Source organism: Rhea americana, unplaced genomic scaffold, assembly GCF_003343005.1.
Source record: "Rhea americana isolate MKP2758 unplaced genomic scaffold, rheAme1 scaffold_131, whole genome shotgun sequence".
Taxonomy (NCBI): Eukaryota; Metazoa; Chordata; class Aves; order Rheiformes; family Rheidae; genus Rhea; species Rhea americana.
Window position 1 is genome coordinate 999,110 of NW_028185384.1, and position 20,441 is coordinate 1,019,550.

The 20,441-nt window shown below is 42.9% G+C and overlaps 1 protein-coding gene across 10 annotated transcripts in view; it reads left to right on the forward strand.

The window, feature by feature from the left end:
* Positions 1-20,441, forward strand: part of LOC146599834 (uncharacterized) — a 258,807-nt gene that overhangs the window by 4,877 nt on the left and 233,489 nt on the right. For 2 of the 10 annotated variants that reach the window (XR_014894907.1, XR_014894908.1), the window contains exon 2: positions 10,412-10,556. The exons of the other annotated variants lie outside the window; for them this stretch is intronic. The gene's annotated coding sequence lies outside the window, so the exon portion shown is untranslated. The remainder of the gene's footprint in view (positions 1-10,411; positions 10,557-20,441) is intronic. 10 annotated transcript variants of the gene reach the window in all.

Below are 20,441 nucleotides of genomic sequence, written 5' to 3' on the forward strand. Positions count from 1 at the left end.
GCCCTTCCTGCCAACACACTTGCTGTTTTGGTCCTTGAATGCTGTTGGACCAACTGAGCTTGCTTGGTCGCAAAGGTTGTATATGCTCTGTGAGCCCTGGAAGGGTTATTCCTGGGAAAGCTCTGCATTATCTTGTACTCCGTTTTCCAAAGCTAGGGAAGTTTTCTTTTCCTTCTTTCCAAGATGAGAAGAGCTTTGTGTTACATTATGATTTTCCACTGAACTCATTTACCACCTGTTTTTCTCAACACGATCCAGAATTAATACYGAATCTGGGCAAATATGTATCTGTCAGTTTTATAACCATGAGAAATTAGTGGGATTACTCAGCATAGGTAAGCGTAAGTTTAACCACTAGTGACATTATAATGAAAGGTGGAAGTGCTTTCCCTAAACTGTTTAAAAGTTGGTCCCTAGTCCAAGACTTTAGTGTCAGTGCAATAAGGAACAGGCATGTCCAAAGGGAGAGTGTTATTCCACCTGTTTGTAATCATCAAAAGCAATTAAGTGTGAATGTTAGTTGGGATGAATCCTACTTTCGAGCCAAGCATTAGTAGTGAACTCTTTATTTTAGTGGGATGGTTCTGTTTTGTGTTTCTTTGCCATTTTGGTATTTCATACAGTCCTTAAAATCTGTGGAATATTCTAAACTCAGCATTTAYTTGGCTTTTCACACGTTGACTGTAATTGGCGGACAGGCTGCACTGACATTGAAACATTGTGAAGCTCTGCTGCAGAATATATTTTAAACACACAGAATAGCTGTTGCCCAAAACTTGCAAAARCATAWGATGATTTTTAGTTGTTCCTATGCTTGTATACCTGAATGTGACAGTCATTATAGGTTTTAATTTTCACAAAGATGAGCCTCTTCTGTTGAGAGCARGACACTTGTCAAGTGTCTCGGATTGGATCCAATTGAAAGTCTGCAACTGGAGAACACTCTCCRAGGATATTCTGTTAGCATTTCTCTTCTGTTTGGGATCTAAAGTTCTCATTTTAAAAATAATGGTTAAGGGTATTTCTAGTTGCTGGCCCCCTAGCTCCACCTATATCTTTTGTCCTCTATGAACAGTCAGTTAGTTTGAGTGTTAATCAGAGTATCTTGAGACAAATTCTGAAGAACCCTCCAAAACTGAGAGAATTAAATCCTATAGGAGAGCAGGTTTTAAGGTGTTAAGAGGACTCTGTCTTACATTTCTGTGATCTCTTCAATGCTGTCTGACAGATCAGTGAGTTTCTTTGTATCTTGAGGTGTGTAACATTACTGTTCTCTTAAGGGGAAATAAGAAAAACAACTCTTTCCACTGTTTGGAACTATCAGGTTTATCAGAAAATAAACAAACTGCTTCTTWGAACACTTAATGTTGTAGTTTCCAGTCCTGTAACTTTGACACAATCATGCTGAGCTTGACTAAAGTAGAGATTCTGCAAGGGCTTGTCGTTAGCGGAGGAAGGAATCAGGTTTAAGAAGCCATTCCAAAATTTGATATCGAAACAGTCTGCCAGATTTGTCTTCCATGTGAAACTGCTTATAAAGTATCTAATAAGAGTGCTTTTCAATTTTTTTTGTTTAATTCAACAGTTTGGAGTTACCTAGTTTTCAAATATACGTATTGATCTTTCTGAAAAGTTCTGCTAATATTCCATCTGGATGAGAGTGGTGCRGAAGTAGACAACAACTGAATAGCTCTTCACTGCCACAGGTAGTTTATGAACCTGAAAAGCTGAAGTGTCTTCTGTGAGTCTGTATGTCTGCCAGCTTGAGCAGTAAACAAATACTGGCTTTCTGTACAAAGATTTCTGACTAAAGGCAGTACTTGTCACTGACAAAACACTATGCTTCTTTACATGGAAATGGATGACTGCTGCCAGATTATTTTATTCTTCTGCCTTTTTCCGAATGGTTGAATATTACTTGCTTTCTTGGCCAGCAGCTCAGGAGGAGGGAAGAGAGAGCAGAGAAGGAGGCTATGGTTTAGGAATATCAGAAAATAATTAAGTGCAAAATAATGCAAACAATGCAAACATACAGGAGGTGGCTGATTGGGGTACATGGAGTTAACGAGAAGGTCTGAGGCTGCATGAGTCGCAGTGCATAGACGCAGGACTCTTTCTTTAACCATTGAACATCGTGAAACTGATCGATACGTTCTGAATCTGRAGCTACCTTGTCATATAAGCCAGTGATAACTGCCTTTGGTAACTGAGGTTCCTTCATTACCTTTGTAAAGAATTTATCAGAAGCCTATAGAAATTCAAAATAAATCTTGTAAACCAGTTTTGTATTTCTGCTCTCTTATTCATCTCTCAAAAGCATTGGATTTATAACCAGGTGCAAACAATTGTTAAGCATCAAATCGAGCAAGTGAATAACTTGCTTCTGAAAAACATGTTTATATACTGTGGAAAAGATGTTGTTCTTCCTGCATCGATGGATTGGGGTCAGACTATGCACAGACAGTTATATGGTTCAGCTAATGCATGTAAATTCAGTTGTGCTTACCCTGCAATAACTTGTGCATGTGCTTTAGTCTTTTGTGTAGTAAGTCTTTGAAAAACTGTATATGCAAGGAACTTCCTGGCTTAAGCTTCCCATTCTGTGCTGGATCCTTTTCTTATTTGTAAGGGTTTTCCAATTCATCTCCCTGTTGGTGGTAACTAGGGTCAGCCTCAAGCCAGTTCTCTAGCCAAATCTGGGGTGACAAGGCTACACTGTAAAGTTGGAAAGTTGAGGCTGTGAGTCGTGATCAGTGGGAGACATGGCTGGGCACCAGTGTATCTGCAGCATAGCTCARGTGAAGACTCAGGATGAGGGCTGGAGCCTGGTTTGGTGTCATATGGTTAAGACTTCACACCTCTTCTCAGTACCTTTCGGCTCTTTATTTTTTTAGGGAGCTCGTGCATAGAATAGCCCTAGCCCATGCTTTCTTGGTCGGTCTGCTACTGGGATCTGATTTCTAACACAGCAGTTTTCCCTTTGATAACAAGATTGTATTTCTATGTTTAGTACTATAGCCRTAGTATGTTCCTTTGTCTGTTGATTTATTGATTATATGATTTATGTAATTATCTATTGATAATTTCTATTTGAATTACGTCAGTGTTTCACTCTTTCACACCTTTCCCATCAATACTTACTGCATTTACAAACCTTTGTACTCCTTACCACTRTGCCAGTGCAAGCCTGGACAGCCCTTGTTAGAAGAGGCTTCTCTTTTCCCTTCCCCTTTTCTTTTGCACATATATCTTCTATCTCTTAATGGTATGACTTCTCAAAAACTGAGACTGTCCCTGCAGATAGAAGTTACTGGAGCGACATCTACAGCAGAGCCTGTTCCTGCAGGTTTCCTTTATAGTTGAAGGAGAGGCAGTCAAAGTAACTAATGAAGCCATCTGAAAGTAGGTGTCTGAATGCCTGTTTCTTTTCACTGGATATGCAGAGATGACTGGTGCAAGTATGGAAGTCTGTATTGTAGATGGCTGAAGTTAGATGAAGTGAATTCCTCCCAACATGTGGTCTACAGGAAGCCTCACTTGCCTGAACATTTACAGATTACTGGCCTTTGCATGCTCTAAGAGGAATATCCGTTTCATGAATCTCAGAACCAAGCAATAGTGTAAGACTAACTTGATAGCAGGGTCACACTGAGATAAGAAACATGCTTCTACCATATCTTGAAATTGCTTTCACCAGGTTGTTATACTCACTGGTGTTACTTGCTGGATATGYATCACTTCACTAGTTTTCTTTGGTGAATCATCACAGGAATACTGATGGAGGCACAGATGTGACCTCTAGAGGAATACTAAGGGTAGCTGTTATTACATTATATAAAAACTGTAAATACTCTTGTTTCAAGTCATCCACTAAGCAAACCAGGGATAGGAAAAAAAGGTCCTCAAAAATGCTGGAGCTTATGTGTTGTATTTGTGTAATTCTGTTTATATGGCAGCTATAAAATGCAGTTGTTAGGCCTGCTTATGCCAGGCACTGTACRAAAGTGCTATAGAATCATATAATCCATGAATAAACAGGGATGGGATTGAGGAAAGCAATGCAGCAGCAATGGTCAGAATGGTGAGCAGCGGTTTCAGCTCCCCTGCAAACTAATGTTCATATAGAGGTTTTAGACTGGTTTCGTAAAGAAACAGCACGTGCCTGAGTGCTGCGTCTCCTGTAAAGTGTCTTTTTTCCTTCCCCAACTCAACCCTTTTTCATGGCCAGTGACTTTTGATTCATTGGCTCGTTCAGTTGCATTTGATAGGGAGCAGGAAACTCAAGTTTCTGGTTGGGAGAGTGAAGGAGAATGAGCAGATGGGGGGAAAATGACCTACCTCTGATCCAGTGGTCCCGGTGTTAGGCAGTTGCTCATCTGCTCTCTGATCTGTGAGCTATCAGCATAGAAACGGCAGCAGAATTTGGTTTTCTGAATATGACTAGTGTTGCACAGAGACCACAGGCAGAGCCAGTGAGGTGCCAACAAATGACGACTACAGGAGCAGAGAGATCCGGGAGGGTGTGTGGCTTTGAGCTCTGGTGTCGTTGGGAACCAAACAGGCAGAGAGGGAAGAGGGAAGGTGGGAATGAGGGGATGTTGCCTTTCCTGTGAAGWTGTGAGAACTGCCATGATCCAACACCTACAAAAGGTGGAGAACTCCCTTTGCATATCGCTAAGGATGCAGATGCCACGATCTCTCTGGGCAGCCTGTTCCCATGCTCAGTCACCCTGACAGCAAAGAAGTTTTTCCTTAGGTTCAGGCGGAGCTTCCTGTGTTCAGTTTGTGCCCGTTGCCTCTCATCCTTTAAGTTTAGTGAGCTAGAAGCAGGCTGAGGAAGGGGATGTTGGGTAGTGTGGCAATTTTTAACTTCTTGAAGAAGAAGCAAAAACATTAGTAGCTTAACATTGTTTTGGACAAATATACTGATTAAAATTCCCAAGGCCCATTCATTGCCATGATTAAAAAAAAAAAAAAAAAAAAAAAAAAAAAAAAAAACTGATGTGGACTGTGATCCAGTTTTGTTTGGTACATTAAAATCCCATTAATGATCTAAATGGCTTCAGCTACATTATTAAGCTGCTAACATGGTAATTTGGCTAAGTGTATTTAAAATGAAATTATTGTTGTTATTCAAACGTTATCAAGATTTTAAACTAAAAGGAGCTGCTTCATAATTTTCTTTTCAAAGATACATTAGAATAATGTATAAAAGGTGACAGTTTGTTCATTGGTCTTTATAACATTTTTCATGTGTAGGATATAAGAAAAGTCTTTAAAATATTTAGTTGTTGAGAGATTAACTACTCCACAAACATTTCAAAATTGGATTTTGTTATAAACACTCCTGCTGTCTTAGGTGTAGAGGCATAAATGGCTTAGCTTTCAGGATCAGCCACCAACTTCCAAGTATTACCTTTCAAGCCTCACTGGGCTGTGTTAACTCTCACAAAATTCTTTAACAGCGCATTTCTCCCTCAACGTCGTCCTCGGTATGTATGTTGGTAGGAAGGTGTCTAAGACGAGAGAACATTTTCTTATGCATCCAGGTGGAAAGGCTCAACTGACTGACCTTATTGCAGAATAAGGTCTCTAAAGAAGGAAAAAGCACTGAATTTTGTTRAATCCAGTTTGATTTCTACTTCCAAGGGCGGCTGGGAGCAGTGGCGGAGGTTTGGCATCCACTAGATGGCAGGAGCTGCCTTTTGCAGTGATGTGCTGGTGCTGTTAAGCCGAAAGCTGAAGCTGGGAGGTTTCCTGTCCAGCACAGCACTGTGCCTGAAATGCGCTTCTGTGAAAACATAGTTATTAATAGTGCTTACGCGATTTAACATTTATGCCCCCCTCTCTGTGGATCTTAGAAACAGCAGCATGAGCGAGGGTTCAGGAGAGCGTGTCGTGTGGTGCGCAGCTGAGCTAAGCTTGCCCTCARGTTTGAAATGCGGGCCTCCTCCCTGTTCTGTGCTTTACAGATCTGGAAATGAGAAAGAAGGATATGACCATGTAGTCTGACTTTTGATATAGTGCGGGCCATAGAAATTACTTTCCCAGTTATTTTCAGCCGGACCCATTGGCTGTAGGAGAGTCCTGGTACCTTCTTTAGGATGATTTCTGATCTGATTAAGAAACTGACACAGTCCTCAGTAAGTTGCTCCAGCGGTGGTTACTATCTGTGTTAAAAATGTGTGCTTTATTTCTTATCTGAAATTGCTTAGCTTTAGTTTCCAGCTGCTGCGATAGGTAATGCCTTTCTCTGCTGGACTGAACAGTGATACAATACCAGAAACTTCCACCCCATGCAGATGGTGAATAGGTCACATCCTTTTACTCTGTTAAATGGAACTCGAAAAGCTTCTCCCATCTCCCCACGCGAAGGAGGTTTTCTAGATCTCAGATCTTCCTATTACTTTTTCAGAAACTACTTGGAGGTTGAATCCTGAGTTTCCAGCCCATTCATTAAAATTGGTCTCCAGTGCCATGTACACTGGTATAGCAGCACTCTCTTCCCTTAATCTCGATTCTCCTGCCTATGCGTCCACATTCCCCTCTTGGGCAGTTGAGCTCACTGGCTGTCATCTTCACTTGGGATTGGCCTTAACTCTTTCTTAGGAATGTGGACTTGGAAGAGAATCCTGAATAATAGATTTCAGTCCTATCCCAACTGTTTTTATAAACTGAGCTCACTTGTAAAACTAGCTGCGTATTTTACCTTTTGCTCTGCTGTTGTTACTGAAGAGTATTCCAAAGCCTTCCTTCTGTAATGATGCTGCCTTCTTATTTCCAGTATAAATGTATTCATAACTAATTTACAGCTCTTCATTCTTGTGCCAGTCCTGTCCTTTAGCTTACTGAATTCTTTTGCTGTTACTTTCTGCCTTGTGTATCTGGAGAGAGCTTTCGCAGTTTGTCTCAGCTGAAAGCACTAAGCTATGCTACTTTGCTGCTACTTCTGGACCAGTTTGCCTCTGAGTTTGTTTTTGAAGCAGATAATCAGAGTTGTACTCAGTTCTTCTCTAATGATACCAGCTCTGTGCTTGTACAGAAGCAGTAAGAATTTCCTGCCCTTACTGGGAGTGGCTTTCTCTGCATGTCCTTAGATACTTGATTCTACTTCATGAATCTCCAGTTTGATTAATAAATACAATTCTGGCCTAAGATCTTTCTATAATGTACTTGGCTTATTCAGGTACAGTTTTTATAAAATCCAATGAATTTCACAATATCCTGTTAATGAATGCTGCCATCCTTACAGCATAATTATGTCTGATTTTGCCTATCAGGTTTACCACCTTAACTATTTTAGAGCTCTCTGGGTCATCCAGCTTCCACCTTTTGATTATATGATCACAACACTCAGCTTCTCCAGGCCTCTACTCCTCTATGATTTCCTGAGGGTGCCAAGACTTGTTAGCGTTTATGTAATTAGCCAGTAAATTGCTTTAAAAGAATTGCTCACAAAAATTGCTTTAGAGTTTCTTGCAGATTGTCTGTGATTAATTTTTGGAATAAAAAATATTTCATTATTACTGTAAAACATGAATACCTTGTTCAATATCTTTATGAGTACAGAAGAAAAGTACTTGTTAAATCTTTTTCTCTAACACTGTTACAGTGTGCATTCCCAGTAATGGACACAAGCAATTAGAATTTCCCCTGTTACTGTCCCTTTAAGACATCTTGTTGTCCTTTGCCTTATTTGTAAGAGTTTCTCTATTTTCACTTGTGTCAGTAGTTTCCCTTATCTTTTGTGCGTATTTAATAAGTGATCACTTCAAGTAATTTCCATTGATTTTCCTGTTCTCTATTTTTTAGTTTTATTTTGTATGACTTTTTTCAGTTGGCTATTTTCCATTATATTTTATGGCACCATCTTTTCAGGTTSGTGAATCTACTAAAGTATTTTTGAGTAACCTAATCATTACTTTATTTTCAATCAGCTTAGGAACACATGAAGAATAAATAGAATCAATGTATATGGGAAAGAATATATTTGGAAGCTGTTGCCTGCTGTCAGACGTCAGACATGCTCCCTTAAGCACAGTATCTTTTCTGTAGTAGTGGCCACAAGCAGATGCTCAGGGAGGAGAGGACTAGCAAGAAGTGGTTTGGTTATTTTCAGCCCTAGGGTTTTCCTGAGTGTGATGGAGTTTTCCCTGTCGAGTTTAGTATCATAGGGCCTGGCATCCCCCACCAAGGCAGTGACTGGGACAGTCTCATTGTGGTTCTCATGTCCCTGGTTCCTCAGACAGCAGTTCTTTTCTTCCTTGAATGTAGGAGGACTAGGTCTTCCTCAAGTTTTCATAGAATCAGTAAGGTTGGAAGGGACCTCTGGAGATCATCTAGTCCAACCTCCCTGCTCAGCAGGGTCACCTACAGCATGTTAGACAGGGTTGCRTCCAGGYRGGCCTTGACTATCTCCAGAGAAGGAGACTCCACMACCTGTCTGGGCAACCTGGTCCAGKGCTCYGTCACTCTCACAGGGAAGAAATCCCCCCTCACGKTCAGGCRGAACTACCTGTGGTTTAGTTTTTGCCCATTGCCTCTTGTCCTGTCACATGGRACAACTGAAAAGAGTTTGTCCCCGTCCCCTTGMCACVCTCCCTTCAGGTACTTSTACACATTGATYAGATCCCCCCTCARTCTTCTCTTGCCCAGGCTGAAGAGGCCCAGCTCTCGCAGCCRTTCCTCMTAGGGCAGGTGCTCCWSCCCTCTGATCATCTTYGTAGCCCTGCACTGGGCTCTGTCCAGTAGCTCCATGTCTCTGTTGTAGTGGGSAGCCCAGAACTGGACGGAGTAGTTGAGACGAGGCGTCAGCAGGGCTGAGTAGAGGGGCAGGAWCACCTCCCTYGACCTGCTGGCAACAGGTCTTCCCAATGCACCCCAGGAGACCATTGGCCTTCCTGGCCACAAGGGCACATTGCTGGCTCGTGGTCARCCTGTCATCCACCAGCACTCCCAGGTCCTTCTCTGCASAGCTGCTCTCCAGYAGGKCRGCCCCCAGCTTGTACTGGTGCCTAGGGTTATTTCTCCCTAGGTGCAGGACTCTGCACTTGCCCTTGTTGAACCTCATGAGGTTCCTCTCCGCCCAACTCTCCAGCCTGTCCASRWCTCTCTGAATGGCAGCACAGCCCTCAGGTGTGTCAGCCACTCCTCCCAGCTTGGTATCATCCGCAAACTTGCTGAGGAGACACTCCATCCCCTCATCCAGGTCATCGATGAAGAAGTTGAATAGAATGGGACCCAGTACTGAGCCCTGGGGGATGCCACTAACCACAGGCCTCCAACTAGACTCCATGCCACTGATGACSTCCCTCTGAGCTCTGCCTTTCAGCCAGTTCTCAATCCACCTCAGTATCTCCAATATCTTACAGCTTCCCTCATGCGCTAAGTGTATATGGTTTTTGTTTTATTTTGTTTTGTTTCTCTCTGAGTCGTACTGCCTGGTACTGCCCTGAAAACCTTCTCCAAACATCCCTGGTTTCAGCTTTGCTTCCTGGTCAAGAATCTATGGCAGCTTGTTTCTATACATGACCTCACTGCTTGTTTCTCCCCTTCACTGAGGGAAGGAATTAACCTTGGAGAGTGCTTGTTTGGTGATCACAGGGATCACGGCCCTGCTGTCCTCACTGATACCAACCAAACAGGCCTGTTTTCTTGGCACATTCATGACCCAAGCCCTGAGGTTACATGACAGTCTTGGAAGGCACATTCATGGCTTCACTCATCAGGCCCCTCCAACTCTTAGCATATGGTTTGCAGCTTTTCCTCCAAAACACCTGGTTGCTGCTGTACTCATTAGGGCAAAATAAAGAGCAGGTGACAGGAGAGGAAAAAAAACACAAGGCAAAGTCTGGTTGCTTGGGCTCTTCTACAGGGAGGAAAGGCAAAACAAATCAGTGCAGCCAACCTCTTGAATTAAGCAGAGTAATGGACCATGTATACCTCTGGATTAACTTCTGCTTTTTTTAGGAGCTCTGCTGCAYGTGAAATAGCTGTGGTACCTGAGTTCATTGCCTGGCCCATGACTTAAGGCAAAATGTATTTCTGCTTCAGCACGAAATGTGGCTGACCTTAGCTCTGTGAAATGATGAGTGACTCCAGTGTTGTGTGCCCCTAACACCTTAAACTGCTTGTTTGTTGCAAAGTGTATTATGACTTGAAAATAATTCTGATGGGTGGGAGCTGTCTCTGTATTTTCCTTTGTAGACCTCCCAGCACAGGGGAGTCCCAGTGCTCCAAGGTGTTTCCTCAGTGCAAGTAACAGTAGCATGTGCAACATGGCCCAACCCTGCCTTAACTCCTCTGTCCTTCATCAAAGCCAACAGTGCACTGGAGAATGGTAGTCTTCTGGGCGTTGGAGGTTATTTTCTGTAATTAACTCATATTTTGTTTAAAACTCTATATTTTGCAGCCTTTTCTCTCTGCGTCCCTATGAGGCACAGTGCTAAACATGCAGCGAGTCAGAATGTGAAGCAACCCAAGCAGCGGAGCTCACTCAGTGCATGCACATGCAGCTAAACAAACGCACGACTGCAGCGTTCTAGCTAGTAAGAATGGTGAGTAATGGCAAAATTAGTTTTATAGTGGTTGTTACCTGTACTTGCTAAGTTAGTGCAAGTGCTCCCTGTATTGCAATCACTTCTTCCATCTGCAGTACAGATACAGCCTTCGTCACCAGTGCTCTTCCAGTGCTACTTACTTGCACATTGCTCACAAGTTTAAGTACTGAGCAAAGGGAGGGTTTAGGAAAGACACTGCATATGTTCCTGTGGGATGTGTGCTGTTCTCTGTTGAACAGTGGCAGGAAGACTAGAATAAGAGGTACAGTTGCTGTGCAATAGCTGTTTCTACCTGTGCTTGAGGTCAGTTCTGCCTGCTAATTAGTGTTCCATAGTCTTGGAGTAAAAACAAAATATTTGTTACCAAACTCTGTTGAGCTTCTGGTGATTAAAGATAAACACCTGCTGCAGAGYTGCAGTGATAAGCAGTTCTGCCTTTCCATATGTTACGTGTGTCATTAAATCTAACCCAAATTCCAGAGAAGACCACATTCATATTCAGCAGCAAGCTAGCAGTGGCTGCTGTAAAACAGGAAAGAGTTCAGAAGCACAGAGGGGCCATGCTGGTGGCAATAGAGCCTTTCTGTAATCAGCTAGAGAAGGTGGACTTGGGTGGAGGATAAAAACAAATGCTTACAGTCTTGGCCTTTGAGTCATCCTGTGAGCTGATTTGAATTCTTCCTGCCACTGCATATGGTGTCAACTGACCCAGTAGGTCAGTGGCTTGGGGGAAAACAGTTGCTTTTGTCTGTAGCTACTGGCTATATCTTTATGACCTGTATCTTTTAGCCTGTGTTTCTCACTGCCCAAGTTGCTGATTGCCTTTTCMCACACCACATTTTTAAATGTTTATACATAGACTCATGCTTTCCCTTCCTGGGAGCTGATCCTGCTTATCTCTTCAAGGAAGCACATCTGATTATTAGTTAGGAGAGACAGATTTGTGATGGCTGTTATTAGAGGACAACACACACTGATTATAGACTTTGTTGTTATGTCCCTGAGAAGGTTAGATGGCTACAGTGTCATAACCTCTCCCAAGATCTTGCAAGAAATTATGCAAAAATAACATAAGAGTTTAAAAATTCATGTGGCTTATGACTGGTGCTGTCTTGCAGAATGAGAATTTTGCAGTGATATTCCTTTCCTAGCTGTGTTACTTATATTGCAGTATTTTGGCTCATGGAAGAGAAATCACCTCAGAAGTAACAAACATATCAAAACCCATATGACTCAAGAAGTCCCTGACCTGAAAGGGTAGGGACTGGGATAGTGTTGTGGCGAGGATCCTCTGTGTTTGTCCTTTTTCCAAGACATCTGCTTAGGCCACCATTGGAGCCAGTGCTGARCTACACCGAACTTAGATTCTTGTATTCCTCTGTAGTAAAGTTCAGTACCATGGTACTGACTTGTCCTAAATGCTGAACAAGTAGATCAGTAAGTGAATACCTAGTCCAAATAGCTTCCAGCCCTGTTGAATCAAACAAGAGAAGAAACGTGACCCACTGTACGGATGAGTTTGAGTGACTGATCTCCTGAGACTGTGAAAACCTAGAAGTCTTAGGCCAGTGTTTTAAGATGGAGATAATGGCCCTACTTTGGGTCAGTGCAAAGATCTATGTGGGGCAGTATCCTTGGTCTGACTAAAGCTATTGGTGAATGCTTAGGTAACAATACATGTCAAGAAAAGCATGCASTGATGCTTCCTTGGTACATTTTTGAAGCACAAGACAGTTTGCCTGTCCAGAACCAGTCCTGAAATGTGCATAGATGGAAAGGCTTCCAGCTCCTTCTGTTCAGATATTTCTGTTTTCATTAGTGGTATCGGCAAAGGCAGAAGTTAGACTACAAAAATCTCAGAGAGAAAATGATGGTTATGGGATGTGTTTATGTGTTTTTAAATAATTTCTTTTCACTTGAGAAATACTTACCAAAGGAGGTTTGGGGCAGTGGGGAGTTTCTGGAGAATGCTCTTGTGTGTGTAAGCTGTATAGCAGCATTGCAACGTTCACTTTGCTTCTGCCTGGGAGATCAGCGCAATCGCTTTGCTCTGTCACTGAGCAGCACTTACCGCGCAGCCGTGTTTTCCCCTGGTAATGAAGGGCAGGAAGGGGTGACTCTGATCACATGGCCCAGTCTCTTGTGTAATGAAGGCCACTGATCTGTTCCACTTCATCTGTTTAGAAACACATCCAGACAACTTAAAAATGATAACCCGTGATAGAGACTGCTCCAAAGAGCAATAGGCAGGGCCCAGCTGTTGACGTTCCTGCTGCAGAGGTGCTGGGGAGTGTGAGAGGTGGATGGCAGGCAGTGACCAGGTTTGCTGGCCCTGTAGAGAGCATCTCCTCCTGCTGCTGTCGGCCATGGCCCGACCTGCAGGACAGTGCTCATGTTCCTAGACTCCATTGCATCCGTGGGTGCAATGACTACTGCAGTGACTACTTGTGTCCCTCAGAGTAGAATTTTCCCACTATTTATGTCCTGAAGTTCTCTAACTTCAGCTTTCAGGCTTTGACTCCTAAGGAGCGCAAAGAATGGGGCAGTATTTTTTCGTGGATTCTGAGGGCAGGAAGGAGCTGTTCTTGTCAGACAGTCTAGTTGTCCAACTAACAAGATGGTAGTCCTTCCTACTGTGTTATATGGGAGAGTTTGCTGTGCAGGTTTTGTTCACATGTTGATTTGTTTACACTGTGATCAACTCTCTCCTTAATCTTCTTTAATAAGCTGCATAAATGAACTCCTGCTGTGTCTTACTCTAAGCACGCTTCCAAATTGTTTAATGGTTCTCCGGGCTCTTTGATGAACCCTCTCTGACTGATCAGCTATTTCCTAGAACTGCGAAAGCCCCATGGGACTTGGCATTGCAGTTGCTGCTGGCTTAGAGCTTCATCAGGCACCTCTCTCTGCACCTGTATTTCCCTGTAGGTAGTGAGGTGTCCAGGGAAGGCAGCAACGGTTAGGAAAAAGGCTGAGAGTGAACACCATGGGAAGTGGGCAAGACTGGGGTGCAACCAGAATAGAAGTGTTGTGATTTGGTAAGTGTGGACAGCACAAGCTCCTGTGGCCAAGGGCTAGGGTGGCCTTGAGATGCACTTCAGAAAAGAAGAGAAATGGAAAAGTATGTTTGAATGATTACAGGAATGTCAGCTGGAGCTGACAGCCTTTGTGTTGCTCGTGGGGAAGCAATCAGCCAGTTAGTGGGCATGGGCTGTGGAGTGGAGGCTCTGGGGAGAGCAAAAGCTTTGCTATTTTGGCATAGAAAGAGGTGCAGAACAGAACTCCATGACTCCAGCATTTCATGAGATAGGTTTCACTTTCGCACAAAATGAGTTGGAAAACACATACGTCCTCTTCCCCTGTAAACAGTGACTGGATCGCTCTTAGCTGAGGAGTAACAACAGCTTCTCATCGCTGACCCCAGCAAGGCCTGGTGTGGCTAGCTGTGTCCTTCTTGTGCTGTCCTGTGCTGGTGCYGGCAGGAGCTCCCAGAGCGATGAGTCTTGGCGATCTTGTCACACAGGAAGGATGGAGAAGTTTCCGCTCCTCAGATATTGTTCCAAGTTGCCCTCTAGAGAAACCTGCCAAAGGCATTTTGCTAAACAGGAACAATTTAAATTAAAGGCAAAATGCTTGGGCAGTCTAATGCCTGTAAAACATATGCAGCTGCTTTTGAACAATCTCAAAGTGGAATAGCTTTGATATTTATAGATGTTAACTGTAAATGTTAAAAAAAATGTATGTTGTATATTAGAAAAGGGAAAGCAATGTCTGTTTTGTTTGAGTGAGTGGTAAGTTTTTCAGTGCTGCTTTCTATTTTTATCACTAAGGAGACATTTTAATTTAGCAAAATGGAGGAATCTCTGGCAATGCTAATGCTTGTTCTTAACACAAATTATAAAGCTGTTAGCAGAGTAGATGTTGTCTACCTTCAGATTATTCGTTGATGAGCACTTACAACAATTTAAAAATGGTGTTGCAATGTTTTTTGTACATCATTTTACGAGTCCGTTGGATGTTTGCCAGTGGTGCTGCCTTGCTCATGCATCTGCCTGAGAAGGAACATCTTTCAAGTTTGAAGGTACTTACAATTCAACGTAGGTCCAAATCACACTCAGGGTTTCCAGATTTCATATTTTTTCAGTCTCCTTCAAAAAGCTGTCCAGCAGTTCCATGCAGGAAGATCAATTTTTCCTGAGCAGCTGCAGTGTGTTTCTGGAGCTCCTCGCGTGGGACACTCCAGCCTGTTCAGTTTCTAGTGCACATTGCAGCCGTGCCCTGGAGTTGACAAATCACAGAATGGTTGAGGCTGGCAGGGATCTCTGGAGATCGTCTAGTTCCACCCCTTGCTCAAAGCAGATTGCTCAGGGCAGTGTCCAGTCAGGTTTTGAATACCTCAAAGGATACTCCACAACTTCTCTGGGAAACTTGTTGCAGTGTTAGATCACTTTTAGAGTAAAACATTTTTTTTCTTGTATTTACACAGAATTTCCTGTATTTCAGTTTTGTCCATTTACTCTTGTCTTGTCCCTGAGTACCACTGAGAAGAGTCTGACTCTGTCATCTTTACTCCCCCTCCCCATCAGATACTTATAGACATTGATAAGATGCTCCCTAAGCCTTCTCTTCTCTGGCCTGAACAGTCCTAGCTTTCTCAGCCTGTCCTCGTATGGTAAATGGTCCAGTCCTTTAATTGTTTTTGTGGCTCTTCACTAGATTGCTGTAGTGTGTCTGTGCTTTTCTTGTCCTAGGGAGTCCAGCACTGGACCCAGGACTCCAGATGTGGCCTCACTAGGGCTGAACAGGGTGGAAGGATCACCTCTCTTGACCTGCTCGCAATGCTGTTGGCAGACTTTGCCGTGAGTGTACATTGCTGGCTCATGGTCGACGTTTTGTCCTCTAGGACCCCCAGGTCCTTCTCTGCAGAGCTGTTTTCGAGCCGGTCAGCCCCCAGCCTGTCTTGGTGCCTGAGGTTGTTTCTCCCCAGATGCAGGACTTGACACTTCCTTTTGTTGAACTTCATGAGGTTCCTCTGCTCATTCCTCCAGTTTGTCAAGGACTCTCTGCATGGCAGCACAACCATCCTGGTGTATTAATCACTCCTCCTAGATCTGTATTGTCTGCAGACTTTCTGAGGGTGCATTTGGTTCCCTTTTCCAGGTCACTAATGAAGATATTGAACAGGGTTGGCCTCAGTATTGACACCTGGGAGCTCTAGTGACAGGCCTCCAACTGGACTGCCTCTTATCACAACCGCCTGAGCCTTGCAGGTCAGCTGGTTTTCAGTCCACCTCAGTGACCACTTGTCTTGCCCATAGTTTGTGAGTTTGTGAGGATGTTTTTTGGTGAAAACCAAACAGTGCTGAAAACCTTACACTGAAGTCAAGATAAACAACATCCAATGCTCTCTCCTCATGTGTGTTTCAGTGAACCAGCATCCCATTAGTTGCTGTACAAGGTTACAGCGGGAGACGATCCCTTCCCTGAGGAGCTCAGCCTGGGTAGGCAGAGCGGGCACAGAGCAGCAGCAGAAGCTCGAACCAAGAAACCATTCTCCCAGAGTCAGCTGGCAGGTTAACAGCAGAGGCAGGATTAAAAGCTGGATTTTCTGACATCTTTTTTCCTATCTACTTTTTTCCTGAATTTTAGTTCTTTCTTTTCCAGAATAAAATCAGGGATAAATGTTTTGGGTTGCTTGGGATGAAAGCGGGAAGCAGCTGAGAAACCTTCACAATCAATAGCTCTATTCAGATCATAAAACTGAAGTAAAAATGGAGAGAGGTATTTGGTGATCCAAAAAGCAGCCAACCTCCTGGCCTCAAACTCTTGACAGTAAGCTTGAATTATTGGTTTAGTTATACATGGTGGCATAAAGCTGGCATTTGCAGGTGCTTGGCTTAAACTCTGTGAGCCATTCTGCTACAGTGGGACTGCCTGTAAACATACAGGTAACCAACTGCACACTGAACTGTTATCCAGGTGGGGACCTCTCTAAAGCCAGCACTGTTGTAAGATAGTTCTGGTATGTACATCCCGGCCAGCCTTTTTACTGAGTCCTCCTCATATAATTCTCCTTGCCATCTGAGCAAAACTGCATTTTAAAATCAGGCAGAGAGGTTTTTGCCTCTGCCACTAGTGCTGAGAGGCCGTCTCAGAATTCCACTGCTATCATGATACATAAGTCTTCAGATTTCCAGCCTGAATATATGGCTGTTTTATACTATTTGCTCTTGCACAAACATTTTTGCCTTTTAATTCAAACAGCTGTAGTCCCTCCCTGATATTTGTGTCCCTGAACACATTGAATGAAAATGCCCTCTCCCAGCCTTCGTTTTTGTAACCGAAGTAAGCCAAGCTCTTTGAGGTTTTGCCCAGGTCATGCTGTGGAGTGTGCTGCAGAAATCCCTCATCCATCAGGACACTGCTCCCAAAGCTAATCAGTCCTGCTAAAGAATCAGGTTTAGAAGATCGGACCTGGCATTAATGTTAGTGTGGCCAGACTGCTTTGAGACTGGTCAAACATTCTTTCCTGATGCTGGACTGGGCCATGAGAACTTCCCTATCTCAGGGTAGTCCTGTACTTTATCTGAGGTGCTTGCTGTTGTTTTTCTGCCATTTGCAAGGTCTACACCAACTTTCTTTTTGTCCAGTTCTCACATTTCCAAGTATTTTTTGCCCTCCAAGATATATGGCGGTCCATATTTTTCCTACCTCTTTTTAAAGCAGCAGTTATAGGTGCTCTATTTTCAATACCCTTTTTGAAGAGGCTATCTCATAAATAGCCTTGTGCCCTTCCCTACTTGTGTTTCAGCTTTCTAGGTTATGGATTCTAGTCTCATCAGAGTTTTGCAATCAAGAGCTGTATTTATGAACTTGTTGTTTATCCTTCTGTTTAATTAGAAGGAAACCGATGATCATCTTTTCTGCTGTCCATGTTTTAAGATAAATTATTGTCGCGTTATCTAGGAGAATTCTGTTCCAAAGTGACCTTCCAGAACCAACAGAATCAGACTTTTGAGTGGTTCAAGAACTAATGTTGAATTTCCACACATAGCCCGTCTCACAGATAGTCAGAAATCCCTGTCAGGATACTGTGATTTGGGTAAACCACTTCTGCAGGGCATCAAGACAAACTCAAAGGTGAAAGCCAGGGCTTGTGTGGGAGAAGGTCCAGCAGTGGGAAAGTGGAGCAGAGATGGGAGAAGGAGGTGGATAAATTTGCATTTGCATTATCTACGCTGGAGAACTACCTGCACTAGGGTTGTGTCACTCTTGATTTTTTTGGCAGACAATTCTTGGATTACACAAATGAAAATACTTGTGCTGATGTTCTCTCTCTGGTGGCCTAAATTATGAAGATGGGGGCACATTCAGCTTTGTCAAGGACCTTGATTATATAGTGTCTAATTATTTGGCTGCTTGGAACATGTATGCGATACATTTAAACAACCGTGCACATGTGGAGAATCAGTGTGTTCTGCTAATTCTGTTCTCTACCTGAAGTACCTAGTGAAATGCAGCAGACAGGTCTCTCTGGTACAAGCCCACTCTGACTGAGATATGCAATATTTGGCATTTCAAAGCTCTTCATCAGCAGCTCTTCATCTTCTTCAGCAGAAGACAGTAATGGAGTGACTCAGCTACTCTTACATAATTCTCTGCTGTCTCAGCTTTGCTAATTGGAAATGTAAAAAAAAAATGTTTCTCACAGTTCTTCAAATCAAGACCTAGTAATTTCACTCTCTCTTGGAATGTTACTCTAGTGGTTATGAAATTTAGCTTAATCTGCATTAATACTGCCTTTTAACATTGGTTGAGGAAGGAGATCAAAAACCCGCATCAAGCTCCAAAGAGCTATTACAGAGCAGTTGCAGGCAGAATGCTGGAGATCCTTCCTTTATAGAGCATAATAAATGTTAATGCAGTGCTTAGCATTTCAATGTCGTTATTAAATATTCCAGAGTCTTATTAATTAAATATTTTATATTTGTGCAAATGGCCTTCATCTTCACAATGGCATATTAATTCCAAAGTGCCATTTAAAGGGAAGGGAGAAAGAGCGCAAGTTCCTTCAAGGAAACAGAATACAAACAGTCGTTTCTAAAATGAATGTGCTAATATGCTCTTCGGCAATTTACTCTGCATGAAGCAGCTTTGTGGAGCAAATGTAAATATCTTTTAATGTGATTTGATCCCAGAGTCATATAGAAGACTAGCCGTTRGTACTGCACAAAGAAACTATCAGTAATAAAGTATCTGAGGGAATTAATATTCTGTGGATAGCAGTCTCTCCTTTCAGTGACACCAACGCTATGATTCTGTGGTGGTAGTTATTAACCTTTTCCCTAATGTGACCCCATGATACAATCTAAAGAYGTTTCAGGCTTCTGTTCCCCTAAAGTCGTAAAGAGTTAGAAGGTCTGCACAAACTCTTGAACTCAGTTCATGACCCCTTTCAGAACATGGTATTAGCTAACTTTCTCCTCTGGAAAATATTACCCAGTGCCACGCTCAGCAGTGTGTGATAAAATGGTCTTCTCCTGATACGTCTGGCTCTGAGGTTTTGCTTGACGGAGTTCTCAGAACTCCTTGTCTCTCTGACGTGCCTAGCCATGGCCACACGTCACTGACATGATTCTGTTTGGTATCTTATCACAGGTTTCACAGTTACCATGCATGTCTTTCTCATGCAGCCAGTTAGCATGCTCTGTTATTTTTTTTCTAGCTGAATTTCACCCCCCACACACCCCTGCCTTGTAGTAGAGATACGGTAATTTCTTTGCCAGAACTAAGCAGCTTAAATCTATGCTGAAAATGGAAGATTTCATTTCCAGCAAAAGTATGCAATACAGAAAAAAATCGATGACTTTCATGTTTATGATAACATGGGTTAAGTTCCGTTACAGTGAGATGAGGTTCAGGGACGTGGCAGTTTGCTCTTGCAGTGTCGGCATGCACTCCGTGCAACACAGTGTACTCCTAGTGTTAAACACATGTGCTGACAACATAGCTTTGGCTGAGGTAAGCATTCTTGCGCTTTAGGTACAAGTTAAAAAAAAAACTTTATGTTTCTGATGGAAAATGACTGATAGAAAATGGCACATTGGTTTCTTTGCATTTAATTAAATCTGGTTGTACAGCATCACAATTTAGTGCTTGCCTGACAAAACTTTAATGCAGCATGACAAGGAGTACGCGTTATTATAAATTTCAAATAAATTTCTCTTGCTCTTTTTCCCTCTGCCTCCTCTTCCACACATAGTAACAATAATAATAAAAAAGTCATTAAGATACTACAGGAGGCAGCCAGTCCTGACAGGACTCTTCATTTGGCAAGTGAAGGTGAGGTTCATCAGTCCATTAATAATGAAATTTAGTTTCAATTGTATAGTTCTTCTCTTGTCATAGTTTTATCCTAAAATAATATGCTTGGACCACAGATAAAGGCTGACCTTTATATGCTAAGACCATACTGAAGAAACGAGATAGGAGGAGAGAGCCAGAAAGTTCTGTGGGTGAAGCTTAGAAATAGCTGGCTGGCTCCAGAGGCTTCTCCGCCACCCACAGAGGTGTAAAGGCTTGGTCCTGCAGTCCTTCCTTTACTTGCCAGAAGGAGTTCCTGTGCCCTCCTCTAACGCTCCTCGGTGCAATCTTTCCACCGTCGTTTCTGTGCTCTTAACAGGATCATTGGGTGGTCGCAGAGCGTACAAAGGAGAAGCCTGTAGCTGCATGGGGTCAGGGCTCTGAGTACAAGGCCAAACTGAAACTTTCCTGGTAGCTACAYTGCTGTCCAAGTCACAGGAATCCGGCCAGGTGAAACTGCCAGTCATTTTTATACAAGAATGCTGGACGAGGAGAGTAACATAAATGATTATACAGCTT